The following is a 19027-nucleotide window of genomic DNA, read 5'->3' as shown; positions in this document are numbered from 1 at the left end:
TGCACCAGTAACACCAATACAGCGATTAATGCTAAAAGAAAAATACGCTGATCGATGTATAAATGACACTGGCAGGGAGGGGTTAACACTAAGGGCAATCAAAGGTTGTTCCCTCAGTGTGTATGTTCTGACTGTGTGGGAGGTGGGCTCACTGGGACAACACAGAGTTCGCTATTCCTGATCACTAGGAACTCATCTCAATGTGTTGTCCCCTGGCAGAACAGTTATCCGCCTTGTTTACATAGGCAGCGTTCTGCCTCTCTGTGGAGCGATCACGGGTGGCTGGCGGACATAGTCCTCCGGAACTGCGCGTGGTCACCCGGCTTGCACGCCCACAATATCTCATACATGAAACATGCAGGTATGTCCCTTCATGCAGCCAGCCAGCATTGCCGCTGTAGATGGACCGGAAGGGGTTAGGGATATGCAAGTTTTTGTAGTCTGGGTACAGGTGCACGTTAAAGTGAATCTGTATTGGCAAAACACAGATTCACTTTAAAGCCTCCCCCGGGATTAAGATAATGTTCACACCACATGTAGTCCAGTGCGTTTTCTTTTCTGCATCAGAAACGCATGTATAGTAGGTTAGATGGTTTCCAATGGCATAGTTCACACCAGTGCAGTCAGTTCCAGTGCGTTCCAATTCTAGAAAAGAAGTAAAAAAATAGCATGCTGCATTTTTTTTCTGCACTGAAATGCAGTAACTTGCTGACGGCTGTCAAAAAAAAAAAAGCCTGTAGGGCTGCAACTAAGGATTATTTTCAAAGTTGGCTGATTATTGTTTAGATTAATCGGTTAATACCTTGTCTTTTCCAAATACGCAGCAGATGAAGAAATCATGGATGTGAACGTGTCCCATAGGAAACCATGTAAATGAACTGTAGTGTGTTTCTGCAAAAAGCACCAAAAAAGAGGTGTAACCCAGGCCTAAGATGTTTAGTAACATAATGGGGTTAAAAAAAACTAAAATTAGTACAAAAAGAGCAAATAATCGCTACTGTAAGGGGTTCATTTTTTTACTATGGGGCAGTGAAAGTAATATTTACAGTAGTGATTTGCTCTTTTTGTACTATAAAGGGCTAATTTTTTATTTATTTTTTTACCCCATTATGTTGGTGGCCGATTAATCGATTCATAATCGATTAGTTGTCGATTAATCGATTAGTTGTTTCGGCCCTAGCAGCCTGCCAAGTTTGTCATAACATTGTCAACTGCTGGGAGATAACTATAAACAAAGTATCATTTCGTTCTTTTAGATCAAAGGTATGAACTTCGGTCACTTTAACCACTTAAAGCAGACCTTCATTTTTCTTCTTTCCATCTAATAGGGCTGGGGAAAAAAAATCGATTTAAACCTTGAATGGAGTTGAGAAGTCAAATCAATTCAAAATTTCAGCAAATTCATTTTCTTTTTTTTTTAATTTTAGTTTTTTCACCAGGACCAGCGCCGGTCCTGAGGTGCTGCGGGTAGAAGTTTTTTGGCGAGGCCGCGGCTTCGGTAGGCTGCGAGGCCGGACGTTGCGGACTTGTACCTAGTCTGTAAGGCCTAAAAACTCCTGCCCGCAGCTCCTCAGGACCGGCATGGTGTCCATCAAAAAAAAAAAGATGTGAATAGTGTTTGTGAAAATCGAAAATCGCCCAGCTCTACCATCTAATAAACTTTCTGCCCTTGTTTTAACTTTGGATAGTAAATCTTTTTTTTTTTTTTTTTTTTTTTTTTGGAAGTCCCTTATACAGCCCACTTCCTGTTTCTTGTCTGGTAAAAAGCCTAGGCTTATGACATCATGCACAGCACTCTCTAACTCGCATGTGAGTGTGCTGGGAGGGGGGATGAGTCATAAGAGGGCCATTGAGAGCTGCAGAGCTGGAGGTGTGCCTCTGTGTGTGTCTGTATATCCAGGAAGTGAACAGGCAGCAGCTTAAGCTGCCCACAGTTAAAATGGTTGCACCAGGCTCAGTGGAGGGAGATTTCTGCAGCATATTTGGCAAGTACAGAATTACAGTATAAATAAAATAATATAGAAAGTGGTTGGAGGGAAGCTTTATAATGTTTTTATTGCAAATTATTTGAGCAGACTGCAGTTCCTCTTTAACCACTTCAGCCCCGGACCATTTTGCTGGCTTAAGACCAGACCACTTTTTGCGAGTCTGCACTGCGTCGCTTTAACTGACAATTGCGCGGTTGTGCGACGTGGCTCCCAAACAAAATTGACGTCCTTTTTTGGTATTTGATCACCCCTGTGTTTTTTATTTTTTGCGCTATAAATAAAAATAGAGCGACAATTTTGAAAAAAACACATATTTTTTACTTTTTGTTATAATAAATATCCCCCACAAATATATATAAAAAAACTTTTTTTTCCCCTCAGTTTAGACCGATATGTATTCTTCTACATATTTTTGGTAAAGAAAATCACAATAAGGGATTATTGATTGGTTTGCGCAAAAGTTATAGCGTTTACAAAATAGGGGATAGTTTTATGGCATTTTTTTTTTTTTTTTTTACTAGTAATGGTGATCAGCAATTTTTATTGTGACGGCGACATTATGGCGGACATATCTGACATTTTTTACACATTTTTGGGATCATTGTCATTTATACAGCAATCACTGCTATACAAATGCAGTGATTCCTGTGTAAATGGCACTGGCAGTGAAGGGGTTAACCATTGGGTGGTAGTGTAGGGGTTAAGTGTTCCTAGGGGTGTGTTACTAACTGTTGGGGGCTGGGCTTTTTTAGTGAACACTGATCTCTGCTCCAATCACATGGAGCAGAGATCAGCGTCACTTGTTGCTAGGCAGAACTGGGAGATGTTGTTTACAACGGCATCTCCTAGTTCAGCCGCCCCGTGAGATGATTGCAGGTATGCCCGCGGCGATCAAGTCCGCGGGCCCCTCGACCGGACTCATGGGGGGCCCGACAGGCACGCAATGGCAGGGCAGCAAATTTAAAGGGACGTACAGGTACGCCCATTTTGCCTGCCCGTGGCATTCTGCCGACGTACATCGGTGTGTGCCGGTCAGCAACATGTTTACATGTTTTAAAATCTATCTATCTATCTATATATATATATATATATATATATATATATATATATATATATATATATATATATATATATATATAAATATTTTGCACCTATACTGAGTATTTGCATAAGTAGTGGTACTCGTGCAAATGCACTGATACCTGAAATCAATCATTTCAGGCTCAGTTCTTTCAGATGTCAGTGGGTCTGCCCTAATATATATAATATCCCTTTCCTGTTTTATACAGTTCAACTACCTTTTCCCGCAGATCCTTTGACCATTCTTTTGCCTTCCCTGTGACTCAGAATCCAGAAACATCAGTGCAGCACTGGATGAAAGATGCAAGGGTCTGTCAGGAATCCAGAAACTCATTGACCTTTTATACAAACTTTAATTACAAGCAAACAGATTACAGGTGAGGATGGTTCCATTTTAATAGCCATTCAAACCCCTTTGTGTCAACTTGTGTGCATGTTTTCAGGCCAAAATTGCCAGGGTATGTAAACTTTTGATCAGGGTCATTTGGGTAGTTTCTGTTGCCATTATGATTTAAAGAGTAAACGCAGTTGATAATAAATTACTTCACTTAAACACTAACCATGAGTAAAAGAAATGTTTGTGTTATCATTCATTTTCTCTGAAAAATGGCCAAGAAATCATAAATTCTGCCAGGGTATTTAAACTTATGAGCACAGCTGTATCTCTCTATATAGAGATCTCTATAGCTAGAATTATAATTATATATAATATTATTTATATTTCAGGTACTAGTATAGCGCTGTCATTGTACACAATGCTATATATATATATATATATATATATATATATATATATATATATATATATATATATATATATATATATATATTCATTCACATCCATCCCTGCCCTCAAGGTGCTTACAGGCTAAGAACCCTAATTCACATACTAGGGCTAATTTAAACAGGAGCCAGTTAACCTACCAGCATGTCTTTAGAGTGTGGGAGGAAGCCTGAGTACCTGGAAGCAACCCCCATAGGGAGAACATGCAAACTCCAGGCAGGTGGTGATGTTGGGATTTGAAACAATGATCCTAGTGCTGACCAGTTGGCCACTCTATATATACACTATATTACCAAAAGTATTGGGATGCTGCAAAGGGTGGGCCAACTCTCAACATTAAACCCTACGAACTAAGGTCTCGTACACACGATATGAGAAGAAAAAATTCGTAAAACGAGCTGGCTGGATTTTTGGATCCTTAGTATGGTACTTTCGACAGCTGATTTGAATTTTTCGTCAGGTAAAAGCTGAATGTGCAGGCTATAAAATTGTTGTCGGATGTGAACTCAATGTCTGATTTTCGGATGGTCAGCACAGAAATCGTCACACAAAAGCCAAATGTACAAACATGCATTCTCGGAATCTAGGAACGACTGAGAATAGTTTGGTCTTGTAACCTACCGATCATAATTTAAACATAACATTAGTGATGTGGCAATTGATGAAATGTCGAAATGCAGCGCTTATCCCTCTTTAATGGAATAATAATGAAGCTGCTTTGATGATACTGATGTAGTTATGCCCAATGTATTTTAACCACTTACCCACTGGGCACTTGAACCCCCTTCCTAACCAGACCAATTTTCAGCGCTTTCGGTGCTCTCACATTTTGAATGACAATTACTCGTGCATAACTGTACCCATATAAAATTTTTGTCCTTCATATCTTTGGTAAAAAAACAAATTGGTGTATATTATTTGGTCTTTTTGAAAGTGATAGAATCCACAAGCTATGGTGCCAATCTCTGAAAATTGATCACAACTGAAGTAGGACTGAAACAACTAATCGATTAATCGACAACTAATCGATTATGAAATTAATCGATTACTATTTTCATAATCGATTAATCGGCCAGTAAAATAATGGTGTTAAAAAAAACTAAAATGAGCTCTTGATAGTACAAAAAGAGCAAATAATGGCTACTGTAAAAATCTTACTTTCACTGTTCTACAGTAAAAAAATAAACCCCTACAGTAGTGATTATCTGCTTTTTTTCTACTTATAAAGGGCTCATTTTCATTTTTTTAACCCCACTATGTTGCTAAACGTCTTAGACCTGGTTCACAGCTATGTGTTTATTGGTGTTTTTGCAGAAATGCACTACAGTTCATTTACATGGTTTCCTATGAGACACGTTCACATCTGAAAGGGTCAGGGACTTTCAACGCAAAATTGGTGTTTTATTGGTTCAATATACTTCAATGGAGAAGCTGCAGAAAAAGCATGTAATGCGTTTTTGCAGCAATTTGTGTTTTTTATTCTGCCCAAAAAAATGCAAAAATGTGAATTGCATTAAAATCACATGCGCAAAAATCAAAACGTACTGCAAAAAGCACGGCAGAAACAGATCAAAAGCAAACTGCATAGGTGTATACCGAGCCTTATGCTGGCCACACCGATCAATTTTCAGATGAGAATATTCAGACGAAAAATCTTTGTACATTCGCTGAATGAAAGAATTTTGTTTGAAATTTTCACTTGTTTTTTACATTCTGTTTTTAAAATGAATGTAATTTCTGAACGAAAACCACAAACACCGTCTGAGAATTCCTTTTGACTAAGAAGTTTTCTATGATTTCCAAATTTTCCTGTCACTGTGGTTGAAAATGAACGTCAATTTGACACACTTTTTTTTTTAAGGTTATTAACCGATTAATCGATTAATCGAAACAATAATCGGCCAACTAATCGATTATAAAAATAATCGTTAGTTGCAGCCCTAAACTGAAGTACTGATGACATGTCTAATTTCTTGAGACCCTAACAAGCCATAAAAGTACAAATATTCCCCAAATTGCTCCTTTTTTGGAAAGTAGATATTCAAAGGTATTTAGTAAGAGGCATGGTGAGTTTTTTGAAGTTGTATTTTTTTTCCCCCAAAATTCTTGGCAAAAACAAGTGTTGTTTTTTTTTTTTTTCACAAAATTGTCATATTAGCAGGTTATTTCTCGCACACAGCATATGCATACCACAAATTACACCCCAAAAACACATTCTGCTATTCCCTCTGATTACGGCAATACCACATGTGTGAGAGACTTTTACAAAGCGTCTACAGAGGCCCAACATTGAGGGAGCACCATCAGGCATTCTAGGAGCATAAATGACACACATCATTTCTTGACTATCTTACACTTTTGAAGGCCCTGGAGCACCAGGACAATGGAAACGCCACAACATTTACCCCATTTTGGAAAGAAAACACCCTAGCGTATAATCTGAGACATAATGTGTCTTTTGAACGTGGTTTTTTTTTGTTTTTTTTTCTACAAGTTTTTGGAAAATGTGGAAAGAAAATGGACACTTTTTTTTTTTTTTTTTTTTTTTTTTTTCCACCAAGTTGTCCATTTTATACAATATTTCTAAGACCTAGCATGTACATACCAAAATTGATTCTCCTACTCCTGAGTATGGCGATAGCATATGTTGGAGACTTTTCTACAGCCAAGCCACGTACAGAGGCCCAACATGCAGGGGGCACCATTAGGTTCTAGGGGCATACATTTCAAATCTAATTTGACTACCTATTACACATCTGTGAGGCACTGTAGTGGCATAGATGAGCTTGAATTGGGATGGATGGGCCGTGGATTGTGATGGCTGAGCATCGTTGAGCCATAAATGGGAATGGCTTAGTATGGATGGGATAAGTGAGCATGAATGAGTATGGCTGAGCTTGGATGGATAGGTATTGATGGCTGAGCATGGATGAATGGTTGAGTATGGATTAGAGGTTGACCGATATGTCGACCGATATTTGGCGTTTTTTAATTAATCGGGATCGGCCGATTGTGCTGTTAAAAAAGGCAGATGATATCTTCAGTGCGACTTGCAAATGACTTCTGTAATAGAAGTCACTGCAAGTTGCCTGAAGACATCAGTGAAGCCACTTGTTTCTCTTGATTCTTGTTGTTGTCTCTGGGCAGTCTGCCAAGAAAAGAGGAAAGCAATACAATGTTTACACTTCTGAATGAATTCAACTCCACGTGTAGAGTTCTCACTTTAACCATTTAAAGACTAAGGCCTCTTTCACACGGGGCGGATCAGTAATGATCCGCCCCGTGATGATCCGCTTGCTCAGCGGGGATCGCTCCGTTGTCCCCGCTGAGCCGGCGGCGGACAGGGCGGTCTCCGCACACTGTGCAGGGACCGCCCTGTCAGCTCTCCGCTTTCCTCTATGGGGATCGGATGAGCACGGACCGTCTGCCCGTGTTCATCCGATCCGCTCTGCAGACGGACAGAAAAATAGGATTTTCCTCCGTCTGCAGAATCGGACAGTTGCGGAGGCGGACAATAGCGGGTGTCTGCGGATGCTCATCCGCAGACACCCGCTATCCCATAGGGATGAATGTATGCCCGTATTTCATCCGCAAACGGATGGATCAAATACGGACATACCATCCGCATGTGTGAAAGGGGCCTAAATCTTTTCTGGCACTTGATGCTTACAAATAAAAATCCTGTATTTTCTGCTAGAAAATCACTTAGAACCCCCAAAAATTATATATATATTTTTAGCAGAGATCCTAGGGAATAAAATAGCGGTTGTTGCAATATTTTATGTTACACAGTGTTTGCGCAGCGGTCTTTCAAACGCAATTTTTTGGGAAAAAATACACATATAATTAGGGATGCACCGAAATTTCGGCCGCCGAAACATATCGCCCGAAAATGCCCTTTTCGTCAATTTGCCGAAAGGAAAAAACGGCCGATAATTGAGCCGAAAATGGGGCGGGGCCTGGGGCGGAACTCCGCCCCTGGTGCCTCCCATGATGGGGGTGAATAGCACAGGACTGATGCAGCCAGCGATGCCCCTCTGCAGTGAAGAGAGCCGCCTGGTTGAATAGAGCGCCGGGAACATCACAGCTTTCATTTCAATAGCTGTGTTCCCCGTCGCGCGCCGTCACACACAGCCCCTCCCCCTTGTCCGGGGTTACTTTGATAGACAGATCACCTGATTGGACGGGTGATCTGTCTATCAAAGTGCCTGGACAAGGGGGAGGGGCTGTGTGTGACGGCGCGCAACGGGGAACACACAGCTATTGAAATTAAAGCTGTGATGTTCTCGGCGCTCTCTTCAACCAGGCGGCACTCTTCACTGCACAGGGGCATCGCTGGCTGCATCAGAGGAAGGAGATTTTCACAGCATTGCCACATTTTTTTTTACATTAGACTGATGTGTTTATCTAAGAAAACTATTGATAAGAGATGACATTCCCTGTAAGTAAACACAGGATCACCTCCCAGAATTAAACCTACAACTGGGGATGCACCAAGACAGTAAGTACTCGCTGATTACCTGGCTGCATCACAGGGGGCAACACTGGCTGCATCACAGGGGGCAACACTGGCTGCATCACAGGGGGCAACACTGGCTGCATCACAGGGGGCAACACTGGCTGCATCACAGGGGGCAACACTGGCTGCATCACTGGGGGCAACACTGGCTGCATCACTGGGGGCAACACTGGCTGCACTTATCTCTTTTATCAGGTCGCCAGTCTCTGACCACCTCCTGTACCGTGTCTCCAGTCTCTGACCATCTCCTGTACCGTGTCCCCAGCCTCTGACCACCTCCTGTACCGTGTCCCCAGCCTCTGACCACCTCCTGTACCGTGTCCCCAGCCTCTGACCACCTCCTGTACCGTGTCCCCAGCCTCTGACCACCTCCTGTACCGTGTCCCCAGCCTCTGACCACCTCCTGTACCGTGTCCCCAGCCTCTGACCACCTCCTGTACCGTGTCCCCAGCCTCTGACCACCTCCTGTACCGTGTCCCCAGCCTCTGACCACCTCCTGTACCGTGTCCCCAGCCTCTGACCACCTCCTGTACCGTGTCCCCAGCCTCTGACCACCTCCTGTACCGTGTCCCCAGCCTCTGACCACCTCCTGTACCGTGTCCCCAGCCTCTGACCACCTCCTGTACCGTGTCCCCAGCCTCTGACCACCTCCTGTACCGTGTCCCCAGCCTCTGACCATCTCCTGTATAAAAATATTTTTTTAAAACAATCATTTTCGGTATCGGTTTTGGTTTTCAGCCTAGTGTATTTTTCATTTTCGGTTTCGGCACCAAAAAACCCATTCGGTGCATCCCTACATATAATAACAATAATAAATTTAAGTTAGCCCATTTTTTTTTTCATCCAAATGTTTTGATTACCTGTTTTTTGTGTATTTTTATATATATATATATATTTATATTATACATACAAGTGAACTGATTGGATTTTTTTTTAATAAGTATTTAAATGTAAGAAATTTTCTGTATTACTTAAGGCTGCTTTCACACTGGAGCGGGCAGACGTTGACAGTAAAACGCTGCCAGTTTTAGCGGCGCTTTACCGTAATTTTAGTGGCGCTATTCGGCTGCTAGCGGGGCACTTATAATCCAGCTAGTGGCGGAGGAAGGGGTTAAATGTGCCCGTGAAGCGCTGCTGCCAAATCGCTTTGCAGGCGCTTCGGCAGCGGTGCCCATTCATTTCAATGGACAGTGGAGTGGTGGAGGAGCGGTATACACCACTCCAAAGATGCTGCTTGCAGGACTTTTTTATTTTTATTTTATTATTTATTTTTTAACGTCCTGCCAGCGCATCGCCTCAGTGTGAAGGCACTCAGGCTTCCACACAGACTGCAGGGGAGCCATTTTGCAGGCAATTTACAGGTGCTATTTTTGGCCCAAAAGCGCCTCAAAAACGCCACAGTGTGAAAGGTGTTAGATTTTATGAGATGAAGGGGGGAAAAAAATAAAAAAAATCGGCCTAACATATCGGCATCATATATCGGCATCATATATCGGCTGCAGCGATTTCTAATTATCGGCCAGAGAAAAACCCATATCGGTCAACCTCTAGTATGGATGGCTGGATGAGTATGACAGAAGGATGGCTCAGCATGGATGGATGAATGACTGAATGAGGCTGCAATGGGCACAGATCCGCACTGTGGGCACTACAGATCCAGCCCACAGTGCTGCTGCACCAGATCTCCCCCCTCTCCGCTCACACTGTACCGATCGGTACAGAGAAGGGGGAGAGGAACCAGACATGCCAGTTTTTGTTAACAAGTGATCGCTCCGTCATTTGACAGAGAGATCACATGGTAAATGCCCGCTATCAGTGGCCATTTACTGAGATCCGTGATGCGCTGGGTCCGGTCACGGATACTCCCATGTACCAGCCCAAGGGACGAGCGGGGGCACGATTCTAGGAGGACGTCAATGTATGCCCTCCCAGAATTAACGAGCAGCGCTATAGCCGTCATTCGGCTAGGGCACAGGGTGGTTAAAAGGAATTTTGTTTTGTACAATCTGATAATCTCGAATCAACGTTCACACAACTTCTACTAACACAAATTTAGCAGAAGGGGCCCAAAGGGTGGCACTTGAGAAATTAACTTCCTCTTTATACTTTCATAGTACGTCACTACATTCGTGTTTTTCAAACGACAATTTGTGGATTTTGTGCCCCTGGATGATGTAATTTCTTACGAAATGCGTTGGGATGAGCGGCGCGCTGACGTCACCTCGTGTGAAGGAGTGTATATCCAGGAAGGACGGGTTTGTCTGTGTGCGTCCGGCCGGTGCAGCGGACTTAAGGCTGCCGTTTTTCTTGTATATTGTAAGTGCAATTTATTTTATATTTGGATCCAATTAATAAAGGGTTTTACACTATTGGAGCTTCATCTCTCTTCCATGCTATTGGCGTATATCCTTGAGTTTTTTAAGCGCATGGGAGATGTTTTGAGGAAGTGCATCCAGTAACCTATTTATGCAGTTGTGTGAGGAGAGCAACAAGAATCCTTTTGGAGGAGAATTGTATATCTACACGCTTTCTGTGACCCTCTGTAGTGGGGGGTCATGAATTTGTGGAAAGAAGTAAATCTAGACATATGGTGGGGGCTCAAGCACTATTCACTTGTGGAGGACTACATCTCTTCATTTTATATTCAATTTGATTTGAAAGGACTTTTTCCGTACTTTTTTCTATATTTATATATGTTTTTTTAATCAATACACTGGGTGTTTATTACACTGTTCTTTGTTGGATCACTGTTCACGATTAATTTTGAATTTTCTTTTTTACCCATATGTTAGGGGTTAGATAAAGTTTGCATATTGTCACAATATTTATTTTGTAAGTATATGCTTTAGCCTTGTGGTACATGTATGGGTTAGCACAGCCTATTTATTTTTCTAGTTTTGTTTTCTGCAATTATGTGATAGTTAAGCCGCAGATGAACTGGGTCCTTTTTATGACCAATTAGTATTTAATTTGTTGCTCACCTTAGCGCAGTTTCTTTTCCTGTTTACTGACAATTTGCGGATAGTTGGTATTGTAGATTAAATCCCCGCAGACGTGCTTTTGACAAAAATCGGACGCTCGGTTGTACAACAATCGAACTGTGTGTACGAGGCCTAAGACTGGGATGCGATTTACAGTTCATGTATGTGTAAAGGCAGGTGTCCCAATAGTTTTGGCAATATAGTGTATATATGGAGAGTTATGCAGTATATAAATGGAGACCAGTCCTGGGCATTTACAAAAAATTGCTGATCCCGCTAACCAAACCATATTCATAATTAAAGAAAAGTTATTAGGGAAAAGGACAACAGCCTTCTGTAATAATTTACGTATTAAAAAAGGGTTATTGATCAGTTTTTTTTAATAAATTGAAAGGTTAAAATAGATTTTAACTTTTTTTTGCTTTTCTCATGTTTTAGAGCACATGGGTGTAAAAGGTGGTGTGTTCAGCTCTAAACCTATATCCGTTTTATTTTTTTCCTTCAGAATTGAATGTAACTGTACTATACATTATGTACCCATACACACGACTGCCTTGTGCTCAGTCAGCCTGCACCTGGGGTCAGTATTTCTGCTTAACCACTTAAGGACCGCCGTATTGCCAATGTACGTCATTACAATGGCACAGGCAGGCACAAGCACGTACATGTACGTGCCTGCCTTCCAGCTGGTGGGGGGTCCGATCGGACCCCCTCCCGCTGGATACGGCGGTCTGTTTCCCTCCAGGAGCGATCCGTGATGAGGGGATGGCCGTTGGTTTCTGGCCACCCCCTCTGGATCGCTCCTGGCCAATGACGAACTTCCTCCCACTGTGTAGTGTTTACACAGGAAGGAGGAAGTGATGTCATTCTCCTCGGGGCGGTCTTTTTGACCGGACTACGAGGAGAAGACTAAAAGTAAGTGCACCAAAACACTACACTAACACATAGGTACACAAACCCCCCCCCCTGGTCACAGTGTCACTGATTGCATTGATCATTTCTTTACTGATCAATGCATTCAGTGTCAGTTGTAAAAGTAAAAACTGTCAGGGCAGTTAGTGTTAGGTCCAGGGTAGCCCCCTATCACCCCCAATAAAGATTTAACCCCCTGATTGCCCCTAGAGTTAACCCTTTCACCCCCTTTTGCCAGTGTCACTAAGCGATAATTTTTCTGATCGCTGCATCAGTGTCGCTAGGTAGCTAGTTATTTTTTTAGGTTCACCGCCAGGTTTTTATATCGCTAGGTACCCCGATATACTACCCAATAATGGTTTTAACATCCTGATTGCCCCTAGTTAACCCTTTCACCCCCTTTTGCCACTGCCACTAAGCGATCATTTTTCTGATCGCTGCATCAGTGTCGCTACTGTCGCTAGGTAGCTAGTTATTTTTTTAGGTTCACCGCCAGGTTTTTATAGCGCTAGGTACCCCGATATACTACCCAATAATGGTTTTAACCCCCTGATTGCCCCTAGTTAACCCTTTCACCAGTGATCACAGTATAAGTGTCACTGGTGACGCTGGTTAGCCAGTTAGTTATTTAGGTTCCCCGTCAGGTTTTTATATAGCGCCAGGGACCCCCATATACTACCTAATAAAAATTTGAACCCCCTGATTGCCCCTAGTTAACCCTTTCACCACTGATCACCGTATAAGTGTTATGGGTGACTCTGGTTAGTTTGCTTTTTATAGCATCAGGGCACCCACCATTTATTACCCAATAAAGGTTTAACCCCCTGATCACCCGGCGGGTGATATCAATTAGGTTTTAGGGTCAGGGTCTGCGTCGCCCCAGGCAGCGTTAGGTTAGTGCCAGTACCGCTAACACCCATGCGCAAAGCATACACCTCCCGTAGTGGTATAGAATCTGAACAGATCAATATCTGATCTGATCAGATCTATACTAGCGTCCCCAGCAGTTCAGGGTTCCATAAAAACGCATTGTTAGCGGGATCAGCCCAGATACCTGCTAGCACCTGCGTTTTGCCCCTCTGCCCAGCCCACCCAAGTGCAGTATCGATCGATCACTGTCACTTACAAAACACTAAACGCATAACTGCAGCGATCGCAGAGTCAGGCCTGATCCCTGCGATCGCTAACAGTTTTTTTGGTAGCATTTTATATTTAAATCCGGAAGGCAGTGCTTGGTTTTCGGGGTCCCGTACGTGGCTAGGCTCCCAAAAAGTCCCCCACATGTGGTATCCCTGTACTCGGGAGAAGCAGCAGAATTTACTTTTTTTTTTTTTTTGTCATTATTCAATCCCTTGGGACAAAAAAAAAAATATTCAATGGTCTTAACATGGCCCTCAGCAAATAGCTTGGGGTGTCTACTTTCCAAAATGGGGTCATTTGGGGAGGTTTTGTGCCATCTTGGCATTTTATGGCCTTCAAAACTGTGATAGGTAGTGATAGGTAGTGAGGAGTAAAATTAAAAATGTATGCCCTTAGAAATCCTGAAGGCGGTGCTTGGATTTCGGGGTCCCGTACGCGGCTAGGCTCCCAAAAAGTCCCACACATGTGGTATCCCCGTACTCAGGAGAAGCAGCAGAATGTATTTTGGGGTGTCATTTCACATATTCCCATAGCATGTGTGAGCAATATATCATTTAGTGACAACTTTGTGCAAAAAAAAAAAGTTTGTAATATTCCCGCAACTTGTGGCAAAATATAAAATATTCCATGGACTCAACATGCCTCTCAGTAAATAGCTTGGGGTGTCTTCTTTCCAAAATGGAGTCATTTTGGGGGGTTTTGTGCTATTTTGGCATTTTATGGCCTTCGAAACTGTGATAGGTAGTGAGGAGTGAAATCAAAAATTTGCACCCTTAGAAATCCTGAAGGTGGCGATTGGTTTTCGGGGTGCCGTGCGCAACTAGACTCCCAAAATTCCCCACACAAGTGGTATCCCCATACTCGGGAGAAGTAGCGGAATATATTTTGGGGTGCAATTCCACATATAACCATGGCATGTGTGAGCAATATATCATTTAGTGACAACTTTTTGTAAAAATTATTATTTTTTTGTCATTATTCAATCCCTTAGGACAAAAAAAATAAATATTCAATGGGCTCAACATACCCATCAGCAATTTCCTTGGGGTGTCTACTTTCCAAAATGGGGTCATTTGGGGGGGGGGGGGGGGATTTGTACTGCCCTGCCATTTTAGCACCTCAAGAAATGAGATAGGCAGTCATAAATTAAAAGCTGTGTAAATTCCAGAAAATGTACTCTAGTTTGTAGACGCTATAACTTTTGCGCAAACCAAAAAATATACGCTTATTGACATTTTTTTTTACTAAAGACATGTGGCTGAATAAATTTTGCGTTCAATTTATGACTAAAATTTAGTTTATTCGATTTTTCTTATAACAAAAAGAAGAAAATATTTTTTTTCAAAATTTTCGCTCTTTTTCCATTTATATCGCAAAAAAAGAAAATCGCAGAGGCAATCAAATACCATCAAAAGAAAGCTCTATTTGTGGGAAGAAAAGGACGCAAATTTAGTTTGGGTGCAATATTGCATGACCGCGCAATTACCAGTTGAAGCAGCGCAGTGCGAAATTGGAAAAAGACCTCTGGTCCTTAAGGTGTTTATTGGTCCGGGGCTGTAGTGGTTAAAGTGGTTGTAAACCCTCCCCTACAACTTTGTCCCATGTAAATCAGCATAAAAAACCCTAATGAACACTGCTTGTAGATATCTCCTTACTTGCTTAGTATTGTTGTGATCCTTGTTGTTCTGTAGAATGAAGTCACTGAGCATGCCCAGATCTCCCTTGATTTACGACACACTCTCTATGTGCTTATCTATCTGTTATCAGGACTTCCTATGGCACACCACTGAACTCTGCTAATCACTCAGCACTTCCTCCTACACACCATGTGACCACGTGACCTCACATACAGTCTAAACTTTGCCATTACTGCAGTCTTATCAGCTGAAGCTGATAAGACTGACAAAGGGAAACATTAGACATCGGCACAAGTAAATACTATGAAATAAAACAAGTAAGTTATGAAAAGGGAAGCAGGGTTGCCATCGAAACGTTGGATTGAGAAGGAGGCTTGGTTAACAGTACAGGAAGTGCTCAATGTAAGGGAGGAAATACAATCCACTGTGGACTCAGAAAACAATACTTAAGATGGTGCTGCCTTACCCCCGGAAACAAGATTTTTTTAAAGTATTTTTAAACAATAAGTAATATGCGATTTGGACTGGATTACAGTGGCTATAGTCTGATAATTACTTATTATAATGGACTAAATGAAAAGAAGCATCAGAGTGGGAGAACCTCTTTAATTTACCCATGTAAATACATGTATATGCTGGGAATAAAGACTGAGCTAAAGGAATGCAAGAAGAATTTTATGGATAACATTTTAGAGCCATATATGCATCTGAACTTGTGTAAACGGAAGCACTTTATGAACTATTGCATGCATTTTTTTTTTAGGCAGAACTTTTAACGTTCAGGGTCTATAGAGCTATAACTGTTCATATACAGCCTCTGTTTCCCTGGGCAGGAGATTGCTGTGATATCAGTGCTTGACCTAGAAATACCAGCTGTGCCCTATAATTACACCCTGTAAATCAGCTGGATGATTGCCATGTATTACAGCCGTGTATCAGCCTGTGTGTGGTTATTTTCATACGCCACTTACAGGCACGGTATAGGTACATGAATACGATCCTGTGTCCATAGCATGCTGCAGGGCTTGTTCATATGGACCCGCCAAAGCCTTGTCTCCCTGCCACTTTTTCCCAGCTCTGTTTTCTATGCAAGAAAAAGCACTCTGTCCTCAGTGCACCTGAAATAAATACATGTCAGGAAAGGTCAGCATGCTCTACTTTTCCGTCACGTCTCTTTTTGTTGCTCAGTAATTGCAGGCTTATTGAGAACAGATAATGATTTTGCATGAAGAACAATATGCTGCTGTTTTGGGTCTTTCACCTTAAAAATAAATAAAGAGATCACCAGGAGAGCAGGAGATGGGAATCGTGTGTCTGAAGCCTAGGGAGAACTTGTTGAATAAAATTTATATGGGCGCCTCAATTTTACAAAAGATCAAAATATGATTTTTTTATTTATATAATATATTTATTACAGTGCTCAGCATAAGTTAATACACCCCCTTTTTTTTTTTTTTTTTAAAGTAAGCTTTTAATCCATGTCTCAATGAACAAGAACAATTTCCAAAATTTAGACAAGAGTGAGTTTTAAAGAACTTGTGTTTAGCTCATTACATGAAAGCAAGATTAATAATATAATTTAGATGACAAAATCTTCAGTTTTACTCAAATTTAATTGATGCAAAATGAATACATCCCACAACAAAAACTACTACATTTAGTACTTTGTATGACCTCCATGATTTGCAAGGACAGCACCAAATCTTCTAGGCATGGAATGAACAAATTGGCGACATATTGCAACATCTAAGTGAAAAAAGTGAGCTGCGCTAAAAAAACAAAACTCTACTCAAAAAATCTCAAATCAAAACACATATTGAAAAAAATCAATAATCCCAAAGGAAAATAGTGACAAGAAAAGGATGCAAAAAATTTAAATTATATCAGTGAGTGATATCTTAAGCATATAAGTGACAATTAAAAAAACTCACCAGTGCCAATAATATAATTGGCATAAATTATATATCTCTTATATATAAAAGTCACATAAATTATCAATGACATAAATAATTAATAGAGCACACAACACCAACTTATTATAGTAAATATACAAAAAAAACTAAAAAAAAAATTAAATGGGAATGATCAAAGGGATGGTGATGATTCTTCCAAGGTGGAATATAATATTCTGTCTTAAAAGAGATCCAAGAAATCACCTCCACCAGTGAAAGGGGGCCGCTTACCGGAATTATAGATCTCAGTGTCAGTGAGATCAACAAGGCAAAAGCACAGGAGTTCTGGATGAACCGTCACATGAGCCACACAACCTTTATCCTTGATGTAAACTTTGTCCGGTGTACACCTGGAGGAGGCAGAGCCTATTGCAACATCTATCTTTTTCCATTGTTCAAGATCGACCTCTTATAGAGCGTGGATGCTGGATGTAGAGTGATGCTCACCTTGTCCCTTCAAAATTCCCCATAGTTTTTCAATTGGGTTCACATCAGGAGACATACTTGGCCACTTGAATCGCTTTCATCCTGTTCTTCAGAAATGCAACAGTGGCCTCACATGTGTGTTTTGGATCATTGTCATGTTGCAAAAGTGTATGACCACCAAGGGCACAAAGTGATGGTAGCATCTTTTCTTTCAATATAGAGAAGTACAATTCAGGATACCATCAATGAAATGCATCTCCCCAACTCCAGCAGCACTCATGCAGCCCCACAGAAGGACACTGCCACCACTGTTTCACTGTAGGCACCATGTATTTTTCTTTGTACCCCTTAACTTTGCGACTTCATACAGTTTTGAAGCCCTCAGTTCCAAAAACTTTTATCTTGGTCTCATCACTCCAGAGTACAGATTTCCGGTAATCTCTTTCAGCATGGGCCCTGACATATTCTAGGTGGGCTTTTTTGTGCATGGGCTTTAAGAGAGGCTTCTTTTGTGGATAACACCCATGCATGTCGTTCCTCTGCAGTGTACGCCATATGGTGTCATGGGAATCAATCACCCCACTTTGGCTTTCTACTACTTTAGCCAACTGCAATAAACTTGCCTGGTGATTTTCATCCACCCTTATCAGAAAATGCTCCTGTCGAGGTGTTAACTTCTGTAGCCTGGACCTCTGTGAGATGGCTGCAGTTACATCTTTGTTAAATTTTTGTATCGCTTTTGCTACGGTGTTCTGACAAGTGAAACTTTGATCTTCTTGTAGCCTTCACCTACCTTGTGTAAATAAATGAATTTCTTTCTCAAGGCCTTCTATGTGGTGCCATTGCTGACCGCATGAAATAGGAAGGGGTTTTCTTTAAGTAACATCCTTTTATAATCAACTTTCTGCTGGACACCTGTTTAATTAAACTCACCTGTAGTTGAATTCTTAAGTTTTTGTTTTAAATTTTAGCGTTGCTCCTAAGACTTTCATTGGGGTGTATTCATTTTTGCAACATGGTCTTGAATGAATTTGGAAAAATTTGTTTTATTTTTTTGTGTGCAAATTAACAAATCTCGGTTGGCCCACATTTGTGGGAGTATTTTCGAGTATAGTGTCCCATAGAAAATGTTGATTCTGAAAGAAAAGTAAAGGTTTTCTGACAAATCTGTTGGGGTGTACTCATTTATGCTGAACACTGTATATGACCTACAGTATATCCTCCCTTAGGCCTAAATTACATGGGTGCTGAGGCACCTACACGATGAAATGCCTGGTTAGGTGTCTGAAGTCACCAAGAACTGCATGCAGCTAGTCCATTTGAGCGTTTGGGGGGACACAGACACAGCCGCTCGACCTAGTTTGGCAGAGGTGTGTGTGAGCAAATTAGAATGCACACAGCCTGCATTCAGGGGGGTGCTCAGCTGCTTGTTGGTCAAATTCGGGTGAGCAGCTGTGTCTTTACAGCTGCTGTGTCCCCATAGACTTACATGGGCTGTCTGTGCATGGTACCTAGCACCTTCAGTCCCATATACACGTGACTGGTGTACGGGCTCAGCGCTCATGTGACCGATGCCATCAATGGATGAAATAAAATTCCTGTTTACTG

At 41.5% G+C, this 19027-nt stretch overlaps 1 protein-coding gene across 5 annotated transcripts in view; it reads left to right on the top strand.

Moving 5' to 3' along the window:
- Window positions 1-19027, top strand: part of CSNK1G3 (casein kinase 1 gamma 3) — a 195332-nt gene that overhangs the window by 65744 nt on the left and 110561 nt on the right. The window lies entirely within an intron of this gene.

The sequence above is a fragment of the Lithobates pipiens genome, unplaced genomic scaffold, assembly GCF_037356315.1.
Source record: "Lithobates pipiens isolate NorthernLeopardFrog02 unplaced genomic scaffold, aLitPip1_a1.2 Scaffold_3, whole genome shotgun sequence".
NCBI classification, from domain to species: Eukaryota; Metazoa; Chordata; class Amphibia; order Anura; family Ranidae; genus Lithobates; species Lithobates pipiens.
Note: the sequence above shows the minus strand (reverse complement) of the source record. Positions and strands in the feature narration are given on the sequence as shown.